Genomic DNA, 27756 nt, shown 5'->3' with positions numbered 1-27756 from the left:
TCCTGTTGTGCACGGTCCTACACTGCGTGGACCTACATCACCTCTTCTGCCATCACAGTGCACTGTATTGTTAGAAGACTGAAGGAGGTGAGATAGCATTAGAAGTCCCACCATTTGAAACATTGCTGGCCTATAATAAATCGGTTAATTGTTGCAAAAAATTATAAATAAATAAAAATGATACACTGAAAATCTCACCTATGAGAAAACTAGTAGAAGAAATACAGTGGACTTATCTGGAACAAGGCAAGCAGGAAATTATAGAGTGGTGTAAAGACTTGACAGAAATAAAACATGTAGCATTATACATCCAGAGAAATTTATTCAATCCACAACAAGAAATGAGCAGAAAAAATCGGAGAATATTATTATCAGAGCTTGCCTAACGGAAAAGTTAAAAGAGGTTCCTTATGCAGAAAGGAAAACATATTCATTAGGTGTTCAGATTTGCATCTCCTTAAGGAAGAGCATCAGAGAAGGATAAATGAAGTTAAAATATTTTTCTTAATTCACCTAAACAATGACGCTTTACTTAATATAGCAAATATATATTGGGTCATTAGAACAGGTACAAGTGAAATAAATGATAGCAAGGTGGCAGTAGACCGAAAAGAGGAATTAGAAAACCGGTATAAGGTACCTATTGTATACATGCAGTGGCATGATGTTATTTTAAAGTGGATTTATATTATGTCACAATCTATATTTTAGACTTTCGTGCAACCATTTAAACAATTTTTAAAAAATTTGTATAAAGTGAAAATAGAGAAAATAAGGGTAGCAAAAGAGAAGGGAAAGTAAATAAAAAAAATACTGTTATAAACAGGGATGCCTGGGTTGCTCAGTAGGTTAAGTGTCTGCCTTTGGCATGGGTCATGATCCCAGGGTCCTGGGGATTGAGTTCCCCATCCTGCTTCTTCCTCAGCCTGCCCCTCCCCCTACTTGTGCACATGCTCTCTCTCTTTCTGACAAGGAAATAAAATCTTAAAAAAAAAAAGAAACCTGTTATAAATATAGAAAATATTAATGTTATCATATTTCATAGTGACTTTAAATGTGAATGGTCTAAATACACCAGTGGAAGACCGAGATTCTCAGGGTTGGGAAAAAAATTTGAGAGGTTACCGAAATGGACCAATTATATAATAGGCCAAGTACCATAATTCTCATGATGGGAAATTGCTAAACTGAATATTGCTATATATAACAGCAACTGAGTGAATAATTAATAACCTTCCAGAAGGGAAGTAATAGAATATATGTTTTAGTGGTTAATTTTTAAGGAATTTAAGGAGGAAGTTAGAGCAATTTTGTACAATCTATCCAGGAAACGTAAGCAGAGAGAGCACCTCCTAACACATGTGTGACCAGGATTAATAAAGCCGAAAATGATATTGCAGATCAGGAAATCTATAGACCAGTATTTATTATGGACACAGGTGCACAAATTCTCAACAAAATTTTAGTAAATTGAATATAAAAATTTTAAAAAATAGTTATAACCAGATGTGTTCCAGATATGTAAGGCTTGTTCAATATTGAAAATTCAATGAATATAATCTATCTTAGCAAAGAAGAAGAAAAATCATATGAATTCATATAGGCAAAGTTTTTCATTCATTCATGTTAAAACTCTTGGCAAACTAGGCATAAGAAAACATTCTCATTTTGATAAATAACATCTAAAATAAGGTACATCTAACATTACTGTAAATGTTGATATACTGGACACTTTTACGATTAAGGTCATGGATGTTCTCTTTTACCACTCTTAGCAGACATTATAATGAGAAGCTCAGCTAGTACAATAAGATTTTTTTTTAAATATTTTATTGATTTATTTATTTGAGAGAGAGAGAGAGAGAGAGCATGTGAGCACAGGGAAAGGTAGATTCCCTGCTGAGCAGAGATCAGGACCTGGGACTGGATCCCAGGACACTGAGATCATGACCTGAGCCGAAGGCAGATGCTTATTAACCATCTGAGCCACCCAGGCGTCCCTAAGATTTTGTTTTTTAAATTTTGCACATTATCAGGGTGAAATAAAACAACCTTCGTTTTCTTTTCCTTTTTTTTTTTTTTAAGATTTTGTTTATTTGAGAGAGAGCCTGAGCAGGGGGGAGGGGCAGAGGCAGAGGGTGAAGCAGAGTCCTTGCTGAGCAGGGAGCCAACCGCAGGGCTCAGTACCCTTGGATCAAGACCCTAGCTGAAGGCAGATGCTTAACTGAGCCACCCAGTCGCCCGCTTTCATTTTCATATAATAATATTGTCTACATAAAAGCTACACCTAAAATACTACCAAAAATTCCCTGATGGAATTAATAAGGAAGTATTATAAATTAAAGCCTCTCAGAACTAATAAGCATATAAAGCACGTTTTGAAGATACAGAGTAAATACATAAAAGTCAACTGCTTATCTGTATCCCAGCAATTAACATTTGGAATTAGTGTTAAAAAAGTAACATTAACTGTGTCATTAAAAATAAATACTTGAGTATAAATCTACTAAAATATACAGGATTTGTATGCAGAAAACCAGAAAACAGTGATGAGAGAAAATCAGGAGATTAAAATAAATCCTAATTCAGGAATTTAAGCACTTATTATTGTTAATGTCAGTTCTTCCCAACTTTATAGTTTTAATGCAGTGCTGAATGAATTTTCAGCAAGCTATTTTGAAGGTATTGAAAAACTGATTCTCAGAGATACATTGGATATTCATTTTCATTTTTATATAATAGTAAAATAGAAAACTGTAAAAATATCACAGCTTGATTTCAAGATTTCTTTAATAATTATGTGACCAAGACAGTATGGTATTGGTGAAAAATAGTAAGATATTTACACCAACATAATAGCATTGAAATCCTAAAAATAGATTTAAGAAAATAGACTGAAGTGATATTTGACAAATACACAAAGGTTATGTGATGGAGAAATTTTAGATTTTGGGGGCACCTGGGTGGCTCATTTGGTTAAGTGGCTGCCTTCTGCTCAGGTCATGATTCTAGAGTCCCAGCATCAAGTCTCGCCCGCGTTGGGCTCCCTGCTCAGTGGGGAGTCTGCTTCTAGCTCTGACCCTCTCCCCTCTCGTGCTATCTCTCTGTCATTCTCTCTCTCTCAAATAAATAAATAAAATCTTTAAAAAAAGTGTAGATTTTTGACAAACGTTGCTGGAACAATGTGACATCAGTATAGAGAAAAAAATGAAACTAAACATAGATCTTATTATCCTTTTGACAAAAATTAACTCCTAATTGTTCATAGAATTTAATATAGAATCTAAAACTATAATATTTCTAGAAGATAAGATATGAGAAAATCTATATAACTGTGCGTTTTGTGATGAGATTTCAATTCAATACCAACTGCATCATCCAGGAACAAAAATTTATAACTTGGATCTTATTAAAAGGAACAATTTCTGCTATATAAAGGAAAAGAATGAGAATAAAAGCCTCTAAGGTGGAGAAAATGTGTGTAACACATAACTCATAATAGACTTATCAAAAATATACAAATAACTTTTTTATTTGGGTATTGTTCACATATATACTAATTATATGTATCCAAAATAATGATTAAATATTTGTACACGTTGTGATGAACTCAACAGTAATGAAAACTAAACCCTGTTATAAAGACGGATGAAAGACCTTACCAGAGTACTCACCAAAGAAGATATAGAGATGGCAAGTAACCATTTAAAAGATGTTCAGCATCATAGGTCAGTTGGGAAATGAAAATTAAAACAGCAATGTGTTCTAGCTACACACCTATGAGATTGGCTAAAATATAAGAAGACTGACTATGCCAGTGCATGGTGAGGATATGGAGCATCATTCATTGCTGGTGGGAATGTAAAATGGTAGCGCAACTGGAAAATAATTTATTAGTTTCTTACATAACTAAGCATAGTCTTGCCTTATTATACAGCAGTCAAGCTCCTAGGTATGTCCTTAACTGAACTTTAGGGAAATTTAAAAATCATTTAGGAAGTCAGTTCATCCCATGTTGGATTGGATACTATGAGAAAATAAATGTTTTACATATACATTTTGTAATCTTACTAAGTGGGGCTGGTGAAAACTGTGTTACTTTGGAACTGAATGTAAATTCTAGGACTAAAGGTAAAAGGAACTATACCTAAGCACTGTGTTCTAGTTGGTAATTTTTCCCATGGGGTTTTGGATCAACAATGCAGAAATCATTATACTCGTAAAAGAGAATTGAAGAATTAAATAATGGGATTATACACAGTAAGAGCCAGGTTTTTCACAGTGGTTGCAGATCAGGAAGGAACAGAGAGCTAGGATGATCTATACCTCATTGCATTAGAGATGGTGACATCATTATGGATTTGTTTTGCTTAATTAATATGTATATAGATGGATACATATAATAATTATAGTATACGTGGGTTAGTATACACATACCTTTTTCCTAGCTCTGCCCACTGATAGGGCCTAGAAGCAAACATAACTCTGTAGGAATAAACACATCCATTTCCCTGCTTTTCTTTTCTGATACTCTCCAATAAAGAAAGAGAAATCTTTGAATAAGTGGTTGAGTATAGTGCTTTGCAATATATGAGTACTGGAGCACCTCAAAAAGAATAAGGAAGGTCTGCAAATACATTTGGTCAATGTATGTTAATATGATACTGGATCTTACTGAAAGAATTCCCAATGTTGAAATCTAGAATAATTTGAGTAACAAAATAATTAGATAAAAATTTAAAATGAGTGTTGGATTTTAATCTCAAATATAAACAAATGTCCATGAGCACATAATGTTAGAAATGATTTAATTAGAAAATAATTGGGGAGAATTATCGAATCTGCCATCCAGATAATTTATATAGATTTTCCCTGTTCAAGGAGGTGGAACATAAATCCTTATTCCTTAAGTTAGAGATGTACATGTAACTTTCTGCCAAAATATACTACAGATAGGGGTGTGAAACAGTCACCATATACTATCCAAAATCTGGACTTTATATATAATAATGTATCAGCATTTGCTCATCATTATGACAAATTCACCCTACTACTGTATAATGTTAAAAATAGGGGAAATTGGGTAGCAGGTATATGAGAAATCTGTAATATCCTTGCACATTTTCTGTAAATCAAATTATATTCTAAATAAAAATTTACTTAGTAAATGAATAAGTCAATGCCTGGAAAAAATATCAATGTTTTTCATTAAGATGTTGGATTTAATTATGTTATCAGTTGTATAGAAACATTTTTCTTGTGTTTGTGATCTGACATTTGCCTTTCCTGCTCCTTGCTTTCTTTGTTTTATTGTTAAATACAGGATCTTTTTCTGTTTCCTCATTTTTATTACTCAACTTTAAATTAAAGTATTTTTTATAGTTCTTTGAAAGTAACTTTTGTGGACAGTTGTTAAGGTTGGGTTTCTGAGTAAGCAGAAATTTCTATTTCATAGTGATGTTCCTCATAACAAGTTTGAGAGATAATTTTAGCTTTTATTTCTCCACAGAGGTTGGCGGATTCTACGGCTGTTCATAATTCCAACAATGTCCTCAACTCCATATGATGGGGAAATTGCATCCTGCCCTCGTGGCCTGCCTGTTTCGTTGCCCAACTCACCTCTCATATTGTTACTTGGACTCATATGGTCTGTCAGAATAAATATATGTCCCCGTACTAAATTGGGCCAGCTTACTAATTTGCTCTCAAATTAATACAATTGTAATTTGGAATTTAGGGGACGTAAAATGCAGTTTTAAGTTCAAGTGTAAGAAAACACATGCAGAAATGATGGAGGAAATTTTGGAAAAAGAACACTTCCTAGAAATGTGTCATATCAGATACTTAATAATGTAGTAAATATTCATTAACTAAAATATTGTGATACTGACTTAAGAATGGACAGGGAGATCAGGGAAATAGAACACAGACTCATGAAGTGTAATTTTTAGATGAATTTTAATTCAGGGAAATGAGACATCTCAACTCGTATACTTTATTTTTTTTCCCATTAAGTCATCCAATGTCCACTTTTATCCCCTCTAAATATTTTCTCCACCATGAAATATTACAGTGATGTAAAAATCACAGACATGATCTTATCATTTTCCTGGTTAACACTTAAGGCAAGCAGTGCCCAGATCTTGGTTTCTAAATACCAACATTCCTTTGAAGTATTGAGGCTCCTTGTAGAAATGAGTGATTCTGGGGATGGAGCAGAGAGACTCACAAAGAAAAAATATGGATATGTCAAAAGTGTATGTGAACTAACCTGAAAATTTTACCTATGGTCAATACTGGAATATTTTGAGCAACAAAATAAACAGCATGGTCCTGGATTATAATTTAAAGCATAATATATAAATACATGAGTCTGTACTGACATAAAGAAAATATTTAGGTAATAAATGAGGAAGAAGAGACAAATCTTTTTTATAGACCCCCCCCCCATATAAATATTATCTGTAGATACTTTTCTTTTGCAGGAGGTTGAACCGAACTTCCCTGAATATGGGCTGGATTTAGTGACTCTTTCCCAAAGATCATAGTACGGAAAGGGCAAAATGGTAATTTTATTTTATTTTATTTTTTGTTTTTAATCATTATCTTTCGGCATGGAGGTTTTTTATTAAAGATTTTATTTATTTATGTGACAGAGAGTGGAGGCCTGAGCAGGGGGGAGAAGCAGAGGGAGAAGGAGGCTTCCCGCTGAGCAGGGAGCCCGATGCTGATGCAGGGCTCGTGACCTCAGGATCATGACCCTGGGATCATGACTCGAGCCGAAGGCAGTCGCTTAACCGACTGCGCCACCCAGGTGCCCCAAAATGGTAATTTTAAATGGGAACCTTTACCTTAGTCCTCAATGAAGGTTATCATCACTAGGGATAAGTCATATGAATATTATGTACCTCTTGATATGGTAGTATAAGGTACTCTCGAAATACCATATATACCATCAAATCCTGAGTTGGACTATTTGAACATATCTGAACCGTGTACCTCAAAAATGTAAAGTTCAAGAAGACGAAGAAAGAGAAAACTGAAGGGCACTTAGGAAGAGTTAAGGCAACTAAGTGCAATGTGGTACCATAGATGGGATACTGGGACAGAAAAGGATATTATTAACTCATGAAATTCAAGTAAAGCTTGGTGTTTCTGTAATAATCATATACCAACATTGCCTTCTAAATATTTAGAGATGTAGTGCAGCAATGTAAGATCATCATCTTTTACAACAGCATGAAGTGCTTATAGGGTATGTTTGTATTCTCTGTGTAGCTTTTCTATTAATGTGTGTATATTGAGAAACTAGATGCTTTCCCTGTTACATCTGGAAAGAAGATATGCATGTTCCCTCCTTTCAGTCCTGTTTCATTCACATCATGCTGTAAGACCTAGGTAATCCAATAATAAAAGGGCATAAAAATACACACTTTGTGAATGATGAAATAAAACTCTGTTTTTGATGATATGATTGCATATGAAATCTCAAAGAGGCAGGAACAACCAAAGATTCCTGGGACCAGTAAACAAGTATAAGCAAGGTTGTAGGTACACAGGAAATGTCTAAAAGTCGATCTGAGTATTTCCGTATGTCAGAAATGAACAGATCGAATTTGAAATTAAAAACACAATACTATTTACATTAGCAAATCAAAAAGAAATACTTAGGTATAAATCAACAGAATTTATAGGATCTTTGAGAGGAAATCTGTAAAACCCTGCTGAATGATATCATACTACATCTAAATAAATCCGGAGATATTCTATGTCCACAAATCGAAAAGTGAATATTATTAAGATGTCAATTCTTCTCAACCTGATCTATAGATTCAAAGTAGTCTCAATCTAAATTCCTTCCAGTTATTTTGGGGATATCAACAACCTGATTTTACAGTTTACATGGAAAATAAAAGAGCTAGAATAGCCAACACGATATTGAAGATTGGCAAATAAAGGAATGAATTAGAGTGTGAAGTTCAAGAATGGACCCATCCAAATAAAGTCAAGTGATTTCTAAGAAAAGAGTTATCCTTACAGTGTTGTAAGGATAATCTTTTGACTAATTTTATTGGAAAAATTGGAAATCTGTATGGCATTAAAAGTTGATACAGACCTTACACTTAAAAAAATTAACTCAGAATGGATTATAGACTTTAATGTAAAATGGAAATCTACGAATTTTCTAGAAGATGGCACAGGAGGAATATTATGTGCCCTTAGGTTTGGAAGTGAATTTTAGGAACAATACCAAAATCAAAATATATCTAAGGAAAAAGTGGCACATTGGACTTTATGAAAGTTTATTTATGTTTTGTGAAAGATTAAGTGAATGAAAACAAAAAATAATTTCTGAGGAAAAATATCTAGAAAACATATATCTGCTATATATCTGCTAAAGGACTTGTATCCAAAATATAAAAAGACTCCTTAAAACTCAAGAATGAGAAATCAAATATCCTGGTGGGAAATTGGAAGTCATACTCAATAGATATTTCACCAAAGAAAATATCTAGGAACAAATAGCACATGAAATGATGGTCATTATCAGATATAATTCGGGTATAGCCAATGAAAGTAACAATGTGAAACCATTACATAATTGTTACAATGGCAAATATACAAAAATTAGTAATTCCAAATGCTGTGCTAAGCAACAGGAACTGTCATTACTGGTTAGAATGCAACATAGGAAGTAAATTTCTCGGTTTCATAAAAAGTACAAACAATCTGACCCTATGATCTGTCATTTGCACTTTTAGATGTTTATCCTATTGACCTTATGTCCACACCTTATAACTTATGTCCATACAAAAACCTGCATGTCAATATTCATAATAGTTTCATTCATTATTGGCAAAAAGTAAAAGCAATCCAGATATCCCTCAATAGGTGAATGGATAAATGAACAATGGTATATTCATAAGGTGGAATATTATGGGGTGATAAAAAGAAATTTCCCATTAAGCCACGAAAAGGTTTGGGTGGATCTTAAATGCATATTACTGAGTCAAAGAAGTAATCGTGAAAATGTGACATATATGTTGTATGATTTCAACTAATGTAACATTCTGGAAAAGGCAAAACTACAGAGATCAAAAGGAGGGGGGAGAGGTTTGATTAGATACAGCACAGAAGACTTTTGGAGGTAGTGAAATTAACCTGTAAGATATTGAAATGGTGTACAATTGATTTATGCTTTTGTCAAAACTCATAGAACTGTAGAACATAACGAGTGAAATTAAATGTAAATGTAAATTATATTCTTAGTTTTTTTATTAAAGATTTTTTTTTTTTTTTTTAAATTCATTTGAGACAGAGACATACAAAGAGAGAAAGCATGAGCAGGGGGAGGTGCAGAGGGAGAGGGAGAAACAGGCTCTCTGCTGAGCAGTGAGCCCGATGTGGGACTCGATCCCTGGACCCTGGGATCATGACCTGAGCCGAAGGCAGAGGCTTCACCCTCTGTGCCACCCAGGAATTCCAAATTATATTCTTAGTTAATAATAATCTATAAATATTGGTTCATTTTTATAGTAAATATAACACACTAATGTAAGATGTAAGAAGTGTGGGGAATTGTGGGTTATAATAAATGAGAACTCTGTATTATCTGCTTATTTATTTTGTGGTGTACTTTAAAAACTCTATGGCTGTTTAAAGGAAAAACACAGGATTGTTGAAGCTTACTGATGTTACAGTTTTTCTCTTTGTGATGGAGGAAGATGAACTTTCTCATGTGACTGTTTTGTCCAGAAAATCATGACAGAACATCAAATACCATCATTGAAGTGTGAGAGCATAGTTGATTTTGTGATGGAATCAATAACATAGAGAAAATGTTTATTTTTCAGGTATATTGGAGTCCAGATCTTGATAGATTTCCCATCTTATTTGACTATTTCAGTGTTCTAAGTATTTTCTGTGTTTGGATGTGGGCTGTGATAGTACATGATCCTGATAAGCGACATGGCAAATTGTGAGTTTCAAGTCCACTGATTTTTTTGTCTTTTAAAGATTTATTTATGGGTGCCTGGGTGGCTCAGTCGTTAAGCGTCTGCCTTCGGCTCGGGTCATGATCCCAGGGTCCTGGGATCGAGCCCCGCATCAGGCTCCCTGCTCGGCAGGAAGCCTGCTTCTCCCTCTCCCACTGCCCCTGCTTGTGTTCCCTCTCTCGCTGTGTCTCTCTCTCTCTGTCAAATAAATAAAATCTTTAAAAAAAAGATTTATTTATTTTATATATATATATATAGAGAGAGAGAGAGAGAGAGAGCAAGGGAAGAAAGCAAGAGTGACCGGGGTGGGGGGGTTGGGAGAGAATCTCTCAAGTAAACTCTCTACTAAGTGCGGAGCCTGATGCAGCCTCCATCCCATGACTCGAGCCAAAACCACAGTTGGATGCTTAACGAACTGAGCAATCCAGTCGCCCCTCACTTGGGCTGATTTTTGTCCTAGATATTTTTTATCATTCGTTTCTCTCTGGCTCCATGTTTCCTCTGTAAAATGAGGTAGTTAGGCTATAAGATCTTCAGTAGCTTTTCTAATCATAATTTTCTCATGTTTTAAAATTGATAGTTAACCTTAATACTTTACTGTCTGTAAAGTAATTCTTTCTGGTCTCCGAGGGAAGTACCTAATAAACATAAAAGGGACAATTACGTAATTATATTTGTGGTTATTTATGTAAGATTTCCTGGTAATATAAATACACTTAATTAAATTGTTTTTCTAAAAGCTTTAATATGAACTTGACTAACTAGGACCCTGAATCACCTCTTATTTTGACTTTGCCTTTAGTTTCAGCAGAAATAAAATGACAGGAAATAAGAATTGGAGAGCCGCAATGAAAATTAAAAGATATTGTATCTGGCAGGCAGGTTCATGTTTACTACAAAACATCATATTATCTCTGTTTCTACATGTAATCCTGGGTAATGGACAACATGGCTTCCAAGTGATCCTGAAATTTAGAAAAGACTTTTAAATTTAACAGTTATGTTCACTTGATTCCACTTAATAAGCTCAAAGAACATTTAACATAGATTTTTAGCATCTAATTTTAAAGGAATAGGTTGTATATTTAAAATGACATTCCGGGGGCGCCTGAGTGGCTCAGTTGTTAAGCGTCTGCCTTCGGCTCAGGTCATGATCCCAGGGTCCTGGGATCGAAGAGCCGCATCGGGCTCCCTGCTCTGCGGGAAGCCTGCTTCTCCCTCTCCCACTTCCTCTGCTTGTGTTCCCTCTTTCACTGTGTCTCTCTCTGTCAAATAAATAAATAAAATCTTTAAAAAAATAAAAAATAAAATAAAATGGCATTCTGTACTACCTGAAGTTACCTAGGAATTTTTTATTATAATATTTATCCAAACATTTGAATCTCTTCAGTGAGCCCTTTAGAGCTCTTCTTCACATTAATCAGTTTAGTCCTTTTATTCCAGTTTGACATGAGATTACATTAAAATTTCTCAGGTATGTCACTTCTATACTATGTCTCAGTATATGCCCAAGTGCAAAAAGATGCGTATTTGTGTTTATTAATTTTAATGACACATATTTTGCATTTACTAGCATTATTTCGGTAAACTGGTTATATACATTTCAAGGACTCTTTTTTTCCTTGTGCTCCTTCTTTTAAAGATAAGTTCATAAATGTGCAGCCTAGGAATGTCAAGGTGCTTCATAATAGTATCTCCTGATTTCATTTTCTAAAATTGATTTCTGCCAGTAATTTTGGTATGTGTAATCATGAAAGTTCAAAATTGAATTCAAAGCTAGATTCTCTAGCTAATTAATTGTAGGCACCTTTAACATATCACTGCTGACCTTGAGTGTGATCATGTGGGGACATTTTTTTATAGAGTAAGAGACTCAGTAATTCAGTTGCCTTGAGATAAAATTCTGCTCTGATAAACAGAAATGGCCTACCACTCTCAAATTCTGCCAATGTTACCATGTTCAAGACTGTTCATCTTCTGGGACATACTTGAAACCCCTTTGAGTTAGTTTTCCCATTTGGGCAGAAACATGGTATTAATTGTTCATGATGTTAATGATCTGTGGTTTTTTTCAACACACATTTATTGGTTGTCATGTGAAGGAAACAAATTACCTGTTCTAAAGATAGCTGCGCCCTTACTGGAGTTCTGTTGCCAGCTTTCTCTTCGATTTGGAGATGAAGTCAATAGAATATTAACGCTTTCCTTAAACCCATCTTTGGCTACTTAGGTATTCAAAGCACATTTTTACTTTTGGTGAATTAGTGGAAATATCTTCAGGTATGATGCATATTGGAGAGCAAAAATCACCTGGGATCACATCCCTTTGTTAATTACCTACTTGTGCGGCCCAGACTAGTGTGAGTTGAGTGAGGTCCCTGGGTACATAATTTAAATGAGGGCTCTTTCTCATGGCTGTGACTCCTTGATTATTATGCCTATTCCTGGTTCTATACTATAGCTAAACATCTATAAAAATGTTAAAATGGATTTGGGCTTAATGTCAACTATGGGTTACTAAAATGTTTTGAAATACTTAGTAATTTGCCATCCTATAAAAATTTAAAGCAATTTGAGGGTCGCCTGTGTGGCTCAGTCATTAAGCACCTGTCTTCGGCCTATGTCATGATCCCAGGGTCCTGGGATGGAGTCCACATCAGTCTCCTGCTCAGTGGGGAGTCTGCTTCTCCCTACCCCTCTGCCCCTTGCCTCTCTCCCACTCATGCTCAGTCTCTCTCACTGTCTCAAATAAATAAATAAAATCTTAAAAAACTTTTTTAAATAAAAATTTAACGCAATCTGAAAAACAACAAATAATGAAGGAAAATCTCTATTGTAGGACCATGCAGCCAGACATGCATGTTTTTGAATACTAATAGAATTAAGGAATATCAGTGCCTAAGAATTTTATTTAAATGAAAAGGAAACTCAATCATACCCACACTTTAGATTGAGTCCCTCATTTTTTTAATCTGTTGTATACATGGAAATTATCATTCTGCTATATTAATTGCTTTTTCTAGAATTAGCATTCTCCTGCTTTAAAACTCATGTCATGGGCGCCTGGGTGGCGCAGTTGGTTAAGCGACTGCCTTCGGCTCAGGTCATGATCCTGGAGTCCCTGGATCGAGTCCCGCATCGGGCTTCCTGCTCAGCAGGGAGTCTGCTTCGTCCTCTGACCCTATCCCCTCTCAGGTGTTCTCTCTCTCTCATTCTCTCTCTCTCAAATAAATAAATAAAATCTATAAAAAAAAAATAAAACTCATGTCATTCTGTTCTCCAGTATCCAAAAGGTGTATGCTAGAGGTTTCCCATTGTTTATTATGAAAATAAAAATCAAATATGTATTTATATAAAAATATATTAAATATAGAAATATATTAATTATATTGGTAATAAATATAATATATAATTATATTTAAGAATAAGTATAAATATATTTATATTAAATGTAATATTCATAATTAGGTATAATTATTAAGATGTAATAGTCTAATAAGCATAATTTATGTTTGTTTATTTTTAATGAATTGATATGTACAAAGCATTTATTTCTCTATTTTCTAAAGTAACTTCTACCCCAATGTTGGGTTCAAACTCAAGATCAGGAGTTACATGTTTTGTTTGTTTTCTTTTTATTTTTTTTATAATGATTTTATGTATTCATTTGAGAGAGAAGGAGAGAGAGTGAGTGGGTGGGGTCGGAGGCAGAGAGAAAAGCAGACTCCCTTGTGAGCAGGGAGACTGATGCAGGGCTCGTTCCCAGGACCCCGGCACCAGGACCCCAGCCAAAGGCAGAGGCTCAACAGGCAGACGCTCAACCGACTGAGCCACCCAGCTGTCCCTATTTGTTTTGTTTTTTCAATTTTATTTATTTGAGAGAGAGAGAGCATGGACAAGGCGCAAGTGGGGGAAGGGTATAGGGGGAGAATCTTTAAGTAGACTCCCCACTGAGCAGGGGAGCCCAATGCCTGGTCCCGTCTCACAATCCATGAGGTCATGACCTGAACGGAAACCAAGAGTCAGACACTTAACCAACTGAGCCACCCAGACATCCCAAGAATTTCATGTTCTATTGTCTGAGCCACCCACATACCCTTATATTTCTATATTTATAGATATAATTATATAATAGTAATTGATTACTAGGAGTTTTTCACATGTATCCAAGTTTACTTTTTTTTTTTTAAGTAATCTCTGTGCCCAATATGGGGCTCGAACTCCTGACCTCTAAATCAAGAGTCCATTGTTCTATCAACTGAGCCATCCAGGTGCCCCCCAGTTTTATGTATATGTCATTTTTAACAGCCCCTCTGCAAATTGATTTTTTATCCCCCCGTCAGGATTACTTTCAAATTTTATTATTCAGGTGAAGGAGAATACCTTTTGTAATGGGGATTACATAGCAATAATAGGTTCCATGGAGAGATCTGTCTTTCATCTTTTCTGATGGTCTGTTAGAAGGGAGGTTTCTCTGCTAGCAAAGGAAAAACACTTGGCATTATTTTTTCTGAAATAAACATGTTCATTAATTTCGATTGGAATGAAAGAGGAAGTAGCATGTTTCACAATTTCCATTGTCAGGTTAAGAGTGGTCATCGCTGATTGGTGTTACCTATTCCTGTATTTTATATATTTTTGCTATCAAAAACTGTACATAGGATTTGAAGCTCAATGATTCTATTGATTTCATACCACTCGCTAGTTTACTGCTCAAATTTTGATTACCTCTGTGTCTTTGTAGGAATTACAATATTTTATACTTTCTGATTGTAATGCAGTATGTTTTTGCAAAGATGGCAAATTGCAGTAGCGTGTGTTATTGATTTTAGGTAATGAAAAACTTGTTACTCTCTTTCTTTAATGGGCTATCACCAGGATTTTATAACTATAGGCCTATGAGTTTTATGAAGATTCTCTGTACTTTGAGGGGTGGTCACAGTGAAAATACTGAAGCCAATCTATCAATATTGTCCCAAGGTCTGTGCTTATAAATTGATCAGGGTTGACAGTAATAACTGAGAAAACAGACTCTATGTGATGAATAAGCAATTCCCCGACAGGTTCTGTTCTACTGTTTGTTGGCTTTTGCAGTTTATAAGTATGTAATGAGCAATAAGTGGTACTTATTTAATTATACGACAGTATCAATCTTGTTTACCCCAAGTAAGTGGGGAAAAGAAACATAATGAGAACGTGACTTTCCCTAAGTGAGACCTCTAAATCAGTGCTTCTAAAAATGTAGTTTCTGGACCATATTTGTCAGCAGAGTGAAGGGGAGTTTGCTTTCGTAATTGATAGTTGTGTCCAGTGCCATGTAAAAGGATAATTGTTAAGTTACCAAAGTTTCTTTTTGGTATTATTCTCTTCCTACTCTTGGCCGTCTTTTTACTTTTTCATGTGCCCAGTGCCCTTGACTTCAGTTGTCCTAAGGTCCTCTCTGTTTTCATGCAATGCTCTATGTTTTGGGTAGATTCAATCCATCCCTTCTTCAGTGCTCCTACTCCATAATTTCATCATCAAAACCTTCTTCTTTGGTATTCTATGGTCTGTAAGTAAACTAGGAAAGCTTGTGTCCTGAGAGAACATGGACCATGATTTGTGGAGGTTTAAAAGCATTTCTCACTCTTCCTCTAATATATTACTGTAGATCAGCCTTTTGGCCCAGCAGTATATGTCATAGTAGAATTGTTAAAGAAAGGGTTAGATAATGTCTTTATTGTCCCATGACTGTTTTTTCATGTTGTAAATTAATGAGAGGCTTATGATGCTCACCCAGGGCAGGTGGCATGAGAGTAGTAAGGGTATAAAAAATATTTATTCCAATATAACTCTATCCATCCTCCACCATAAATAATTACAAAGTTGTTTGATTTCAGAGTTGATTATGGCATGATGATTTTTCTAGACTAGAATTAAAAGAGGCTTGGGATTGCCAATGGATGTGGGGTTTCTTTTTGGGAGAACAAACATGTTTTAACATTAGATTGTGGTTCCCGATTGTTCAACCCTGTTGATATACTAAATACCATCGGATTGTGCACTTTAAATGGGCAGATTGTATGGTGCATGAATTAAATCTTAGTAAAGCTGTTTCAAAGTATGTCTTTTGACTAGATAGTACGACTAGTGATGATAAAGAGGCTGTAGATTATACTGCAAAATCAAGTTAAGGTGTGGAGTCAGACTGATCTGTATTTGAATTTTAGATGTACTACTTACTAACTGAATAATTCTAGAGAAGTTACAGAAATTCTCTGGGCCTTACTTTGCTCACCTGTGAAATGAGGCTAATATTTTCTCATGGCCATTTTGAGGTGTTTAACAAGATGCCTGGCAACATTGTTTTATGTTGATGTATTCATTTCCAAATGTGTCTCTCCTCATTTTTCGAAAGGTAACCCAATCTAGTTATTTCTATTCTCATTGCGGAGATAGAAAAAGATGAAGTGAATCACAGAACCAGATAAAATACACAAACCTTCCTGCAATTTTTGTTTATTTACCATCTGTAACAGAATACTATAAATTACCTTGTAAAGGTGGTGTGAGGATTAAGTTAAATTTCCCCAGTACAGTGACTTACACAGTGCCCGGCACATAGCTTGTACTCAGTAAATGCCAGTTGAGTTCCCTCATCATCCCTGACCCAGGATTCATTTTCTAGTTCCTAGTTTTGCATTAAACAAGGCTCTTAGATGGAAAAATATTGAAGCTAACTTCTGAAAAGTATTGTATACCAGACACATTTATTCAGTCATTAATTTGTTTCTTCTTTTGGTAAATACTAATACAACGGTGAATAAAATAAACATAGCTACTTTTGTGTCGAACTTCTAAAATCTTTGGACAGGTCCACGGATGATAGAAGAGTGATAAGATCTGGAATGGCCACCCAGTGAAAGAAACACATTTCCTCACAGCTGAAATCCATGTTCCAGGGAACAGGAAAAGATGATCTCTGTCGGTGTCCTTCCTCAGTAAGGGGTCAGTCCTTCTCAACATTAGAACGCAGTCCTTATGTCTGAGCATTTTTTCAGGAGTTCCATAGTCTGGCTGTGCTTATAAAGAATAGTTGCAACTGACTGAATATTCCCTGGGACTGCCTTGACAGAGAAATATGAATTGTTTAGAAAATAATAATGATGGAATTGGCCTTTGGAGTTTGGGATATGGTAAAATGAATTCTGTTATTTGTACACCTTAAGTGTGCAGAATCAGTGTTATTCTCCCAGGAGCCTAATCAATATGTTTTCCTCATGTTTCAAATTGAGCTCTACTGAAACAGACCTGAAAGGGGAAATATGTTTTAACATTATTTTGCTACCTCTGGTCATAACAGCCAGTCCAGGGGAAATAAGATGTTTATATTTCTGGCCTGACTCTGTGGTGTAGATCTTTTGGAATGAATTAGGAAACCATATAGCTGCACCCTCCATCAAGATAATATACTTAAGTATATCTTGTAATTAAGTCTCTCTTATCATGACAGTAATGTATATGACTGAATTCTAATTGGAGGGATAGAATATGCCCTTGTGTATAAAAACTTTGAGAGGCCACTTAGGTCTTTTTGGTGTCTCCTAGCTTTTGCAAAATTTGTTGGAGAGTTCCATTATACATTGTATGTGAATGTGTTTTGAAAATTACATACAAGTAAAGTAATAGTCTATACCAAAATGACTAACAGGTAATTGGACAAAACAAATGGTTTTTAATACTTATTTTTGCCGTGGCCTATTTTTCAGGGTTCCGGTCTCCCTCACATGCCCTTGATGACTTCTTTGTTTCTTTCCTGTTTTCTAAATTTATATATTTAGTTACGTGAGGGTGTGTCGCAAACAAAACTAAACAATATGAAAACAAAAACACATGTGTTATCAATCTACTAATTGGTCACCATTTGTCCTTAACATTTCCATAACTTGAAATTAACAGATGTCAGAGTAGTATCTAGAGGGAATGGCTTGAGGTGTAACATCTGATAAGTTCAATTTGAAATGGATTTGGAACTATGGGCAATATACGGTGGTAGAGTAATGTGATTTTAGAATCAAAACTTCTTTATCATATACTGAGAAAATTGTTATTGTAAATATTTAAGTGAATTTTTTTTCATTAACACCTAGGTATATTTAAATTGAGAATAATTTTTGGTTCTTCAAACAAAATTTCTGTTTTAGAATTTATGCAGGTGAAAGGAAGATATACTGGTCATGGATATATTTGGGCATCAGATTTGAAATTACTTTGTATCACTTGTGATCAGTATTGCATGACAAGAGTGTAAAATTGTTTATTTTTGAAAATGTTATTGATGATAAAAGTATAAGCTCTAACTAATGTTTAATGTTACATAGATAAAAAAGCCTTGCTATAATTGGACTTAAATTGAACTAAATTACACACTTGCCGGGGGATCTAATGAGTGATTCCAAACTGTGGTAAAATATTGGTCTCAACTCTTGTGTGGAAACTCAACCTTCTGTGTATTGCCCCAAATTCCTAGAGATTATGTCAGCCTGCATTGTAGAGCAACCTGCCAGTGGTTAGAACAACCTGCCATTTCTTAATCCTGTTTCAGTTTCATTTTTCTGTGTTTGTATTTTTTGGTTTTGTTTGTTTGTTTTTACCCATCCTCCTTTCTAAGACATGTGACCAATTTTATTTCTATATTTGGTTTTCCCTTTGTCTTATAACTTTTTTTGCCCCCTCTTTGAACCCTGCATTTTTATTTGGATGGTGGTTGTCAACATATCCAAGTCTATTAACGTAGTGGTTGTGCATTGGAATAAACTTCTTCTATGTAAATTATATCACATGGACCAGTAAAAAATTGAAAAAATTTCTTTCTTGAATGGAAGAAAGTTACAGTACGTTGACAAAATGTATGTAATTTTGCACATACTTGCCAAGATTGCTTTTTGCAATTCAGAATACCCAGTGCTATTAAATTTCTGTATGTTAAAGGAAAGCTATTTTCCTGAGTTGAGATGTTTCACACTCAATTATATCAAAATTACTCATCTATGACTCTTGATTTTTGAATTCCCCATTTGTGCATCTCTTGAATTTTAGGTAGTGTGCAACAGAAATGTTGTTTTCAATTTTTGGTAAGCAATGCAGGAGAAGGGAAGTATAAGCAAACAAAAACTAGTTATAAATGTTTTAGGTTTTTTGAGCAAATATTGGTCGTAGAACTAGGAAACTGGTATGGTAAGTTGAGTATTTCTAGTTCTCGAATTTTTATGTCACCTGCTACTACCAGTCTGAGTGAGACTAAATGTGAGAATATAAAACAGAAAAAGCAGGGGCGCCTGGGTGGCTCAGTTGGTTAAGCGACTGCCTTCGGCTCAGGTCATGATCCTGGAGTTCCGGGATCGGGTCCTGCATCGGGCTCCCTGCTCGGCAGGGAGTCTGCTTCTCCCTCTGACCCTCCTCCCTCTCATGCTCTCTGTCTCTCATTCTCTCTGTCTCAAATAAATAAATAAAATCTTTAAAAAAAAAAAAAATAAAATAAAACAGAAAAAGCAGCTGTGCTTTAGAGTACCCTTTTTGTGCCATTAATTGTAAGATTCTTGTTCACCGGAAACTAAAGACCAGCAATTCTATATGATTTATGCAATATAAAGATTGTAATCATAGCTATCTGTTTTGTTCACAAATAGGCATACGCACAGCATGTAGAGGGTATCAAAGTCCAGTGCTGATACACAGAGTGATTTTCATCTCCATTATTTTGGAAAGAATGTGAGGACCTATCTGCTTTGTCTTCGTAGCCAGAACCATGTAGACAGCAGCATCGTTGGCTAATAAAGGTAAGTGTATTTTTTTTAGGAAGAAAGTGGGGCATTAGTTTGAAAATATCGTGATGTGGGAATCATTTTTCAACCCATAGCTAAATTAAATTCTTAAAAAAATGTATGAAGCAAGTGTCTTTTTTACAAATGTTAAAATAACGCTGACACTACTTTGTTTGGTTTTTAATACCATTAATACGATTCTTCTAAAATAAAATATATAGATAGAAGGACAGACTTAGAAATATATTTGACATACCATCAACGTAAAAATTAAGTCAACAAGCTAGATGTATAGCACAATCCATCTGTGTACCCTCTACACATACAAAAATATGTAAATATATTTTCATAAACTGTGTATGAGCTAAACTGGTAATCTCTTGCTATAAAAAAAGTCAGTTTTAATTTTATTGCTGTAAAACTCATTTAATCTATTGGTCAACATTGTTCATTCACACGTTACGCACCTGACCTTCTCACATGTGTTTGTAGTCAATGGTGACTGAAATTAGAGTCATTTGAAGGCATGTCTTGCTCTTTGAAATCCAATATGGTGTAATTATATGCCTGGGAGTTAATCTTGACTCAGTTGGGATTGTTAAATATAGCACATACATATGGCAATTCTGAGTGTTGAGCTTCTCCAAAGGGCTGGGAACTGAAGTGGAGTTTCACAGGAGTAAGCATATGAAATCCATGTGGAAGTCCTACATCTTTTGAACTGGGTTCAAAAATCATGTACCCTCATTTTTGTTATATTCTATAGGTCAAAAGCAAGTCATAGGAACAACACAGATTCAAAGAGTGGGGTTTACACAAAGGTTGCGAATACTGGGAAGATATGGTTTGTTGATGGGAGCATCTTTGCAGACTAGCTACCACATGTGTATATAGAAAATATCCGGAAGTATTTATCCTATCATTTAGCACTGTTTATTTCTTGAGATGTGGGGAATAGCAGAGTAGAAAAGTGAAGCTGGAGACTGTTACCTCTTGATAGAGTTCAAAAAAGTATCTGTTGCAGCGCCTGGGTGGGTCGATCATTAAGCATCTGCCTTTAGCTCAGGTCATAATCCCAGGGTCCTGGGATCGAGCCCCATGTTGGGCTCCATGCTCAGCCTGCTTCTCCCTCTCCCTCTGCCTCTCCCCCCTGCTCATGCTCACTCATGCTCTCTCTGTCAAATAAATAAATAAAATCTTTCAAAAAAAGTGTCTGTTATGAAAAGAAAGTATCAATGATTTTACCTTATCTTTTTTTTGAAAGATTTTATTTATTTGAGAGAGAGAGCACAAATGGGAAGGAGGAGTAGGCTCTCCGCTGAGTAGGGAGCCTGACACAGAGCTCAATCCCAGAACCCTAGGATGAGCCGGAGGCAGATGCTTCACTGACTGAGCCACCCAGGCGCCCCGATTTTACCTTATCTTTTATGTATTCTTAATGTCTAAGTAAAATGAAATATAAAAGGAAATGAAGAATTCCATTAATTTTTTATTTTTTAATTTAATTTTATTTTTTAAGATTTTATTTATTTATTTGAGAGAGAGAATGAGGGAGAGAGAGAGCACATGAGAGGGGGGAGGGTCAGAAGGAGAAGCAGACTCCCTGCTGAGCAGGGAGCCCCAATGGGGGACTCAATCTCGGGACTCCAGGATCATGAGCTGAGCCGAAGGCAGTCGCTTAACCAACTGAGCCACTCAGGCACCCAAGAATTCCCTTAATTTTTTAAAAATTATTTCAAACTGTCAGTAAATAAGCAATTCCTACATTATTTAAAAACTTTTGGGCGCCTGGGTGGCTCAGTTGGTTAAGCGACTGCCTTCGGCTCAGGTCATGATCCTGGAGTCCCTGGATCGAGTCCCGCATCGGGCTCCCTGCTCGGCGGGGAGTCTGCTTCTCCCTCTGACCCTCCCCCCTCTCATGTGCTCTCTCTCTCTCTCATTCTGCCTCAAATAAATAAATAAAATCTTTAAAAAAAAAAAAGAAAATTTGTTAACCTGTTTCATAATAGTAATATGTTAAAAGGAATAAAGCCATCTTTTTTTCAATGAATATTAAAAATAAAGCATTAGTTTTTGTTTAAAAGTCAACAAAATAAAAAGTTTTCTGTAAAAATATAGCTATAGATTTCCAACAAGAACAAAAATGTATGAGTTGCGAAATAAATCAGTGTAAAGCAATGTTCCTCAGAATGTTCTCTGTGAATTTCCTGCCCTTTTAAATAGAGTTCTGTAATATTGCTATGTCCACCCCTTTTTTTAAATTTAAGTTTTAATTTTAATTCCAATTAGTTAACATACAGTGTTATATTAGTTTTAGGTATACAATATAGTGATTCAACAATTCCGTACTTCTCTGGGTGCTCATCATGACAAATGTGGTCCTTAATCCCCATCATCTATTTAACCCATCCAGTAATCCTTCTCCCCTCTTGTAACCGTAAGATTGTTCTCTGTATTTAAGAGTCTATTTCTTGTTTTGTCTCTTTTTTCCCCTCTGTTTGATTGTTTTGTTTCTAAAATTCCACATACGAGTGAAATCATATGTTGTCTTTCTCTGACTTATTTTGCTTGGCATAATACTCTCTAGCTCCATCCATCTTGTTGTAAATGGCAAGATTTTCTTTTTCATGGCTGTGTAATATTCCATTATATATTCCATTCTTCTTAATCCATTCATCTATTGATGGAATCTTGTGCTTCTTCCATATCTTGATTATTGTAAATAATGCTGCTATCAACATAGGGGTGCTTGTATCCCTTTGAGTTAGTGTTTTTTAATCTTTTGATAAATAGCCAGTAGTGTAATTGCTGGGTCTTAGGGTGCTTCTATTTTTAACTTTTTGAGGAACTTCCATACTGTTTTCCTAAATGGCTGTACGTGTTTGCATTTCAATCAACATTGCAGGAGTATTTCTTTTTCTCCATATCCTCCCCAATACCTGTTGTTTCTTGTGTTGTTGGTTTTAGCTACTCTGACAGGTGTGAGGTGATTCCTCTTTGTAGTTTTGATTTGCATTTCCATGATGATAAGTGATGATGAACATCTCTTCGTGTCTTCTGGCCATCTGAATGTCTTCTTTGGAGAAATGTCTGTTCATATCTTTGGCCATTTTTTAAATTGGATTATTTGTTTTTTGGGTATTGTGTAAGTTCTTCTTGTGGTTTGGATACGAACACTTTATCAGATATGTTATTTGCAAATATATTCTCCTATTCCATATGTTGCCTTTTAGTTTTGATGATTGTTTTCTTTGCTGTGTAGAAGCTTTTTGTTTTGATATGGTCTGAATAGTTGAGTTTTGGTTTTGTTTCCCTTGCCTCAGGAGTCATATCTAGAAAAAAGTTGCTGTGGCCTGTCTACCCCTTTGTTGATAAAAATAATTTATTTACTTCAGTTATTCTAAGCTTTTGAGATGTATATAACTGATAATACTTGTCAAAGTATATACTGATGTTTTTCCCTATCACATTTCTCATAACATAGTGGAAACTGCTGCTCTAAAAGTATTTCTTTTGTCACATAGTACAGAAAGCATATAATAACTGGTTTTGGAAACAACTAGTTAGCCATTTTGAACGCAGTAAAATGTACCTCTACTTAAGTCTTCACCACAAAATAAATCCTATGTGAATTATATGTAAATAAAAGTAGTGATTTAGATGAACCCTGAGGTGGGTATTTAAAGTTTTTATGATGAGGAGAAAGTTTGTGAGTATTATCTCCAATCTGGAAATTATAATAGAAAAATTTGAAAGATTTATCTGCATTGAAAAAGGACACAAGGAAAATCCAATGACAATAAGAAAATGCCTTGTTAACTCAAAAGTGAGTATAAATGAAGTTTTAAAACATCCGAAAAGGGGCGCCTGGGTGGCTCAGTCGGTTAAGCGACTGCCTTCGGCTCAGGTCATGATCCTGGAGTCCTGGGATCGAGTCCCGCATCGGGCTCCCAGCTCGGCAGGGAGTCTGCTTCTCCCTCTGACCCTCCTCCCTCTCATGTTCTCTGTCTCTCATTCTCTCTCTCTCAAATAAATAAATAAAATCTTTAAAAAATAAAAAAATAAAAAAATAAATAAAACATCCAAAAATATTCCTTTTGTATACAGTTAAAGGAATAATATCCTTAATATTAAAACGTGTAGTAAACTAATAGAAACATCAAACATTCACAGACACAAGGAATAGAAATAGTCATCTGAACAAAGAGGAATTTAGAAGGGCCAATATAGATGGAAAAGTGTTTTTTGTTTTTATTATATAAATACATATTAAAATTACAGCATGCAATTTTTTATCTATTATGGCAAAAAAATTATTTTGTCACTGCTGATAAAAGTATGGAGATAGGAGGGTGATAGAGATTGATAAGAGTATAAATTGATAAAACCATTCTGGTGGTCTGTGAAGCAATTGATAGGAAAAGTAGAGTTTGGGGGCTCCTGGCTGGCTCAGGTAGAAGAGCTTGTAGCTCTTGATCTCAGGGTTATGAATTTGAGTCCCATGTTGGGTATAGAGATTACTTCAAAATAAAAAATTTATAAAAAATTTAAATATTGCTTTTAGTATTCATTTGTTGTTTGCTAGAAATTACAATTCTTAATTTCTTATTAGGCTTCTTTTCTATTTCCTTTATTGACTTTAATATTTTTCCTCTTCTACTGTTCTGATTTTGTTTGTTCTGATTTTTTCTCATTATTTACCATTAATGCTTGCTTTGCTTATGTCCTTCCAATCTTATACAATAATACATTTTAAAATGTTAAGAATCTGATTTATTTTTCTCTCAGTAGAAATTCCAAAAGTTTCATATGTTCTTTTAGTGTGTACGTTATCTTATTGCATTTTATGATCCCGGCCATCTTTATTTTTTTTCTGACCTTTACTAGTCCAAACTCTTCCGTGACAAAAGCCTGAGTGACTTTTGAAATTGGTGAGCCCTTCTTTGGCCACCAGTTGCACTTAAAAGTAATTGTAAATTGTTTACCACAGTGTCTAAGGCTGAGAATAGTCTAGCTCCTCCCTAAAATTCCAACCTTATCTTGGCCTAATCTCTTCTTTGCTCTTCCTCATTCAGCCATAGTATCCTTCCTATAGGGTCTTGAGCCCACCAAGTAATTATCTTTTCACATGTCCCAGGCTTAGTTGGCTGACTCTTCTTTCTTCAGTTCCCTTCTTAACTATCAAATCAGACTTTCAATCACACTCTTTTGTTTATTTAAATATTTTTCCACAATTGATTCACTATCTCATCTTTTTTTTTTAAAAGCAAGCAGAAATTTGAGCTGTTTATTTTTATTAGAGATTTTTTAAAAACACACATTGTGAACAGATGAAGAGATATATTTTGTTGTCAAGAACATTGTGTGATAAGTTTTCTTTCTTTATAGCAACTGGATGAAAGCTCTGTGAGGACAGGGATCATATATCTGTCTTACTTTTTATTTTATTCCATTGAAAAGAGATTGAAAACAAAATTGGAAATTTTAGAGGCATATAGAAGGTTATGCAGAGTTCCCAATGTGTTTTTAATAGTTTCAGAAAAGGAGAACAGTAAAAATGGGACAAAAGAAATAATTCAATTTATAATAAAATGAAATTATTGGCTTTTTCAATGAAATCATTGTTAATCAAGGGGCCCCTGGGTGGCTCAGTCGTTAAGCGTCTGCCTTTGGCTCAGATCATGATCTCAGGGTCTGGGAATTGAGCCCTGCATTGGGCTCCCTGCTCAGCAGGAAGCGTATTTCGCCCTCTCCCACTCCCCCTGCTTGTGTTACCTCTCTCGCTGTTTCTCTCTGTCAAATAAATAAATAAGATCTTTAAAAAAAAAAGTAACAAATCCCTCAAAATAAAAGAGAAATCATTGTTAATCAAAAATACCCAAATAGTCACATTATCGAGGTCCATTGTAAAGGATGATTGTTTTAATATATACTCATTTAAATATATTTTGGCAAGTTTTTTGAGCTGCAAAGATGAAAAGAAAATCCTAAAATCTTCGAAGAGGGGTGCCTGGGTGGCTCAGTCAGTTAAGCATCTGCCTTCGGTTCAGGTCATGATCTCAGGTCCTGGGATCGAGCCCCGTATCGGGCTCCCGAACCTGCTTCTCCCTCTCCCCTGCCGCTCCCCCTGCTTTTGCTCTCTCTCTGTCAAACAAATAAATAAAATCTTAAAAAATAAATCTTCTATTAAAATATAAAATAAATAAAATCTTCAAAGAAAGTAAATTATGACGGTCTATAAAATAAAGAGAAATATACACAGGAACATAAACATTGGAGGAGACAGGGTAACAAACATGATTGAAACATGTAGGAATCAGAAAATTTTCTTCTTAAGCACTCCCTCTGAAAAATTTCCAGAATTTCATTCTGGCAAGATAAAAAGTACATATATAAAAGACATAGGTTACGTGAAATAGAAATTATCAATGATACAAGTGAAAGAAGTTATTTGGTCTAAACATGGGTCAATTCATAAAGTAAATTAAAATCTGTAGCCATCAGGAATAAAAATCCCGATTTTAAAGTGTCCTACTACCAATATCCAGAATGTTTGCTGATAAATAGTTGTTGCTCTGTATGCATACATTTGTTGAATGAATTAGGAGAAAGATAGAAGGAAGAGAAAGTGAGCTAAAGTTGTTTTATTTATTTATTTATTTTTAAAAAGATTTTATTTATTTATTTGACATAGAGAGACATAGCGAGAGAGGGAACACAAGCAGGGGGAGTGGGAGAGGGAGAAGCAGGCCTCCCACTGAGCAGGGACCCCGATGCAGCGCTCGATCCCAGGACTGTGGGATCATGACCTGAGCTGAAGGCAGCCGCTTAATGACTGAGCCACTGAGGCACCCCAGACCATCCAATTTTTAAAAATTTATTTATTTGAGAGAGAGAGAGCACAAGCAGGGGCAGAGGGAGAGGGATACAGAGAAGCAGACTACTCACTGAGCAGGGAGCCCGACATAGGCCTCGAACCCAGGACTCTGGGATCATGACCTGAGCCTAAGGCAGATGCTTAACTGACTGAGCCACCCAGGCACCCCTACGGAAACCATTTTTGACTTAATGCTGGATTGGGCTAGAGACTGAATGCCTCACAATGAAATACCTTAACATAACAGCCATCACAAATCATATATGCCAAGGAGGATCACATTATGAAGTGGACAAGGTCTTGAAGGATTACACGCGGAGACACACGAGTTCCTGAACAGCAACAGGTCGCTTACAAGGCCAGTATGCCTATTTCCATCACACTGACATCAATTCCTATAACTACACCTGTGGACTCAATGCAGAATCCCTTAAGACAGGAGGGGGAAAAAAATAAAGACTCAAATAAAGGTGCAATGCAAATATGCTGGTACCTTCCTAATGTGTATTAACTCAGAATTTCACTCCCATCCAATGGTAGCCCGAAAGAACAGTGGAGAAAGAAACTCCTCTCCATTGTCAAACTTGAACAATATCATTATCCACGCTGCTTATAAGGATAGAGGAACAGAGAGATGGAACTATACTAAATAATGGGTGGCAAATGATGCTTTGGTCATATTGTCTGTGACTTAGCCATATTGTCAGGGATTAGAAGATTAGTAAAAAAGAAGTCTATAAAAAAGTATCTAGGGGCACCTGGGTGGCTCAGTTGGTTAAGCATCTGTCTTTGGCACAGGTCATGATCCCAGGTTCCTGGGATTGAGTCCTGCATCAGGCTTCCTGCTCAGCGGGGAGCCTGCTTCTCCTTCTCCCTCTACCTGCCGCTCTGCCTACTTGGGTGTGCTCTCTCTATGTCAAATAAAGAAGTAAAATTTTTTTTAAAAAACTATCTAAATTGGCATTTGGTAATTTGCAAAACTGTTAATACATCTGTGTCCTTTATGATTACTTAACAAAAAACATATCTTTACATAAAAAGGTGTCAATAAACCACTGGACAAGATGATAGTACACACAGA

The sequence above is a fragment of the Leptonychotes weddellii genome, chromosome X (genome assembly GCF_054177405.1).
Source record: "Leptonychotes weddellii isolate Sample4059 chromosome X, ASM5417740v2, whole genome shotgun sequence".
In the NCBI taxonomy this organism is placed as follows: domain Eukaryota; kingdom Metazoa; phylum Chordata; class Mammalia; order Carnivora; family Phocidae; genus Leptonychotes; species Leptonychotes weddellii.
Note: the sequence above shows the minus strand (reverse complement) of the source record.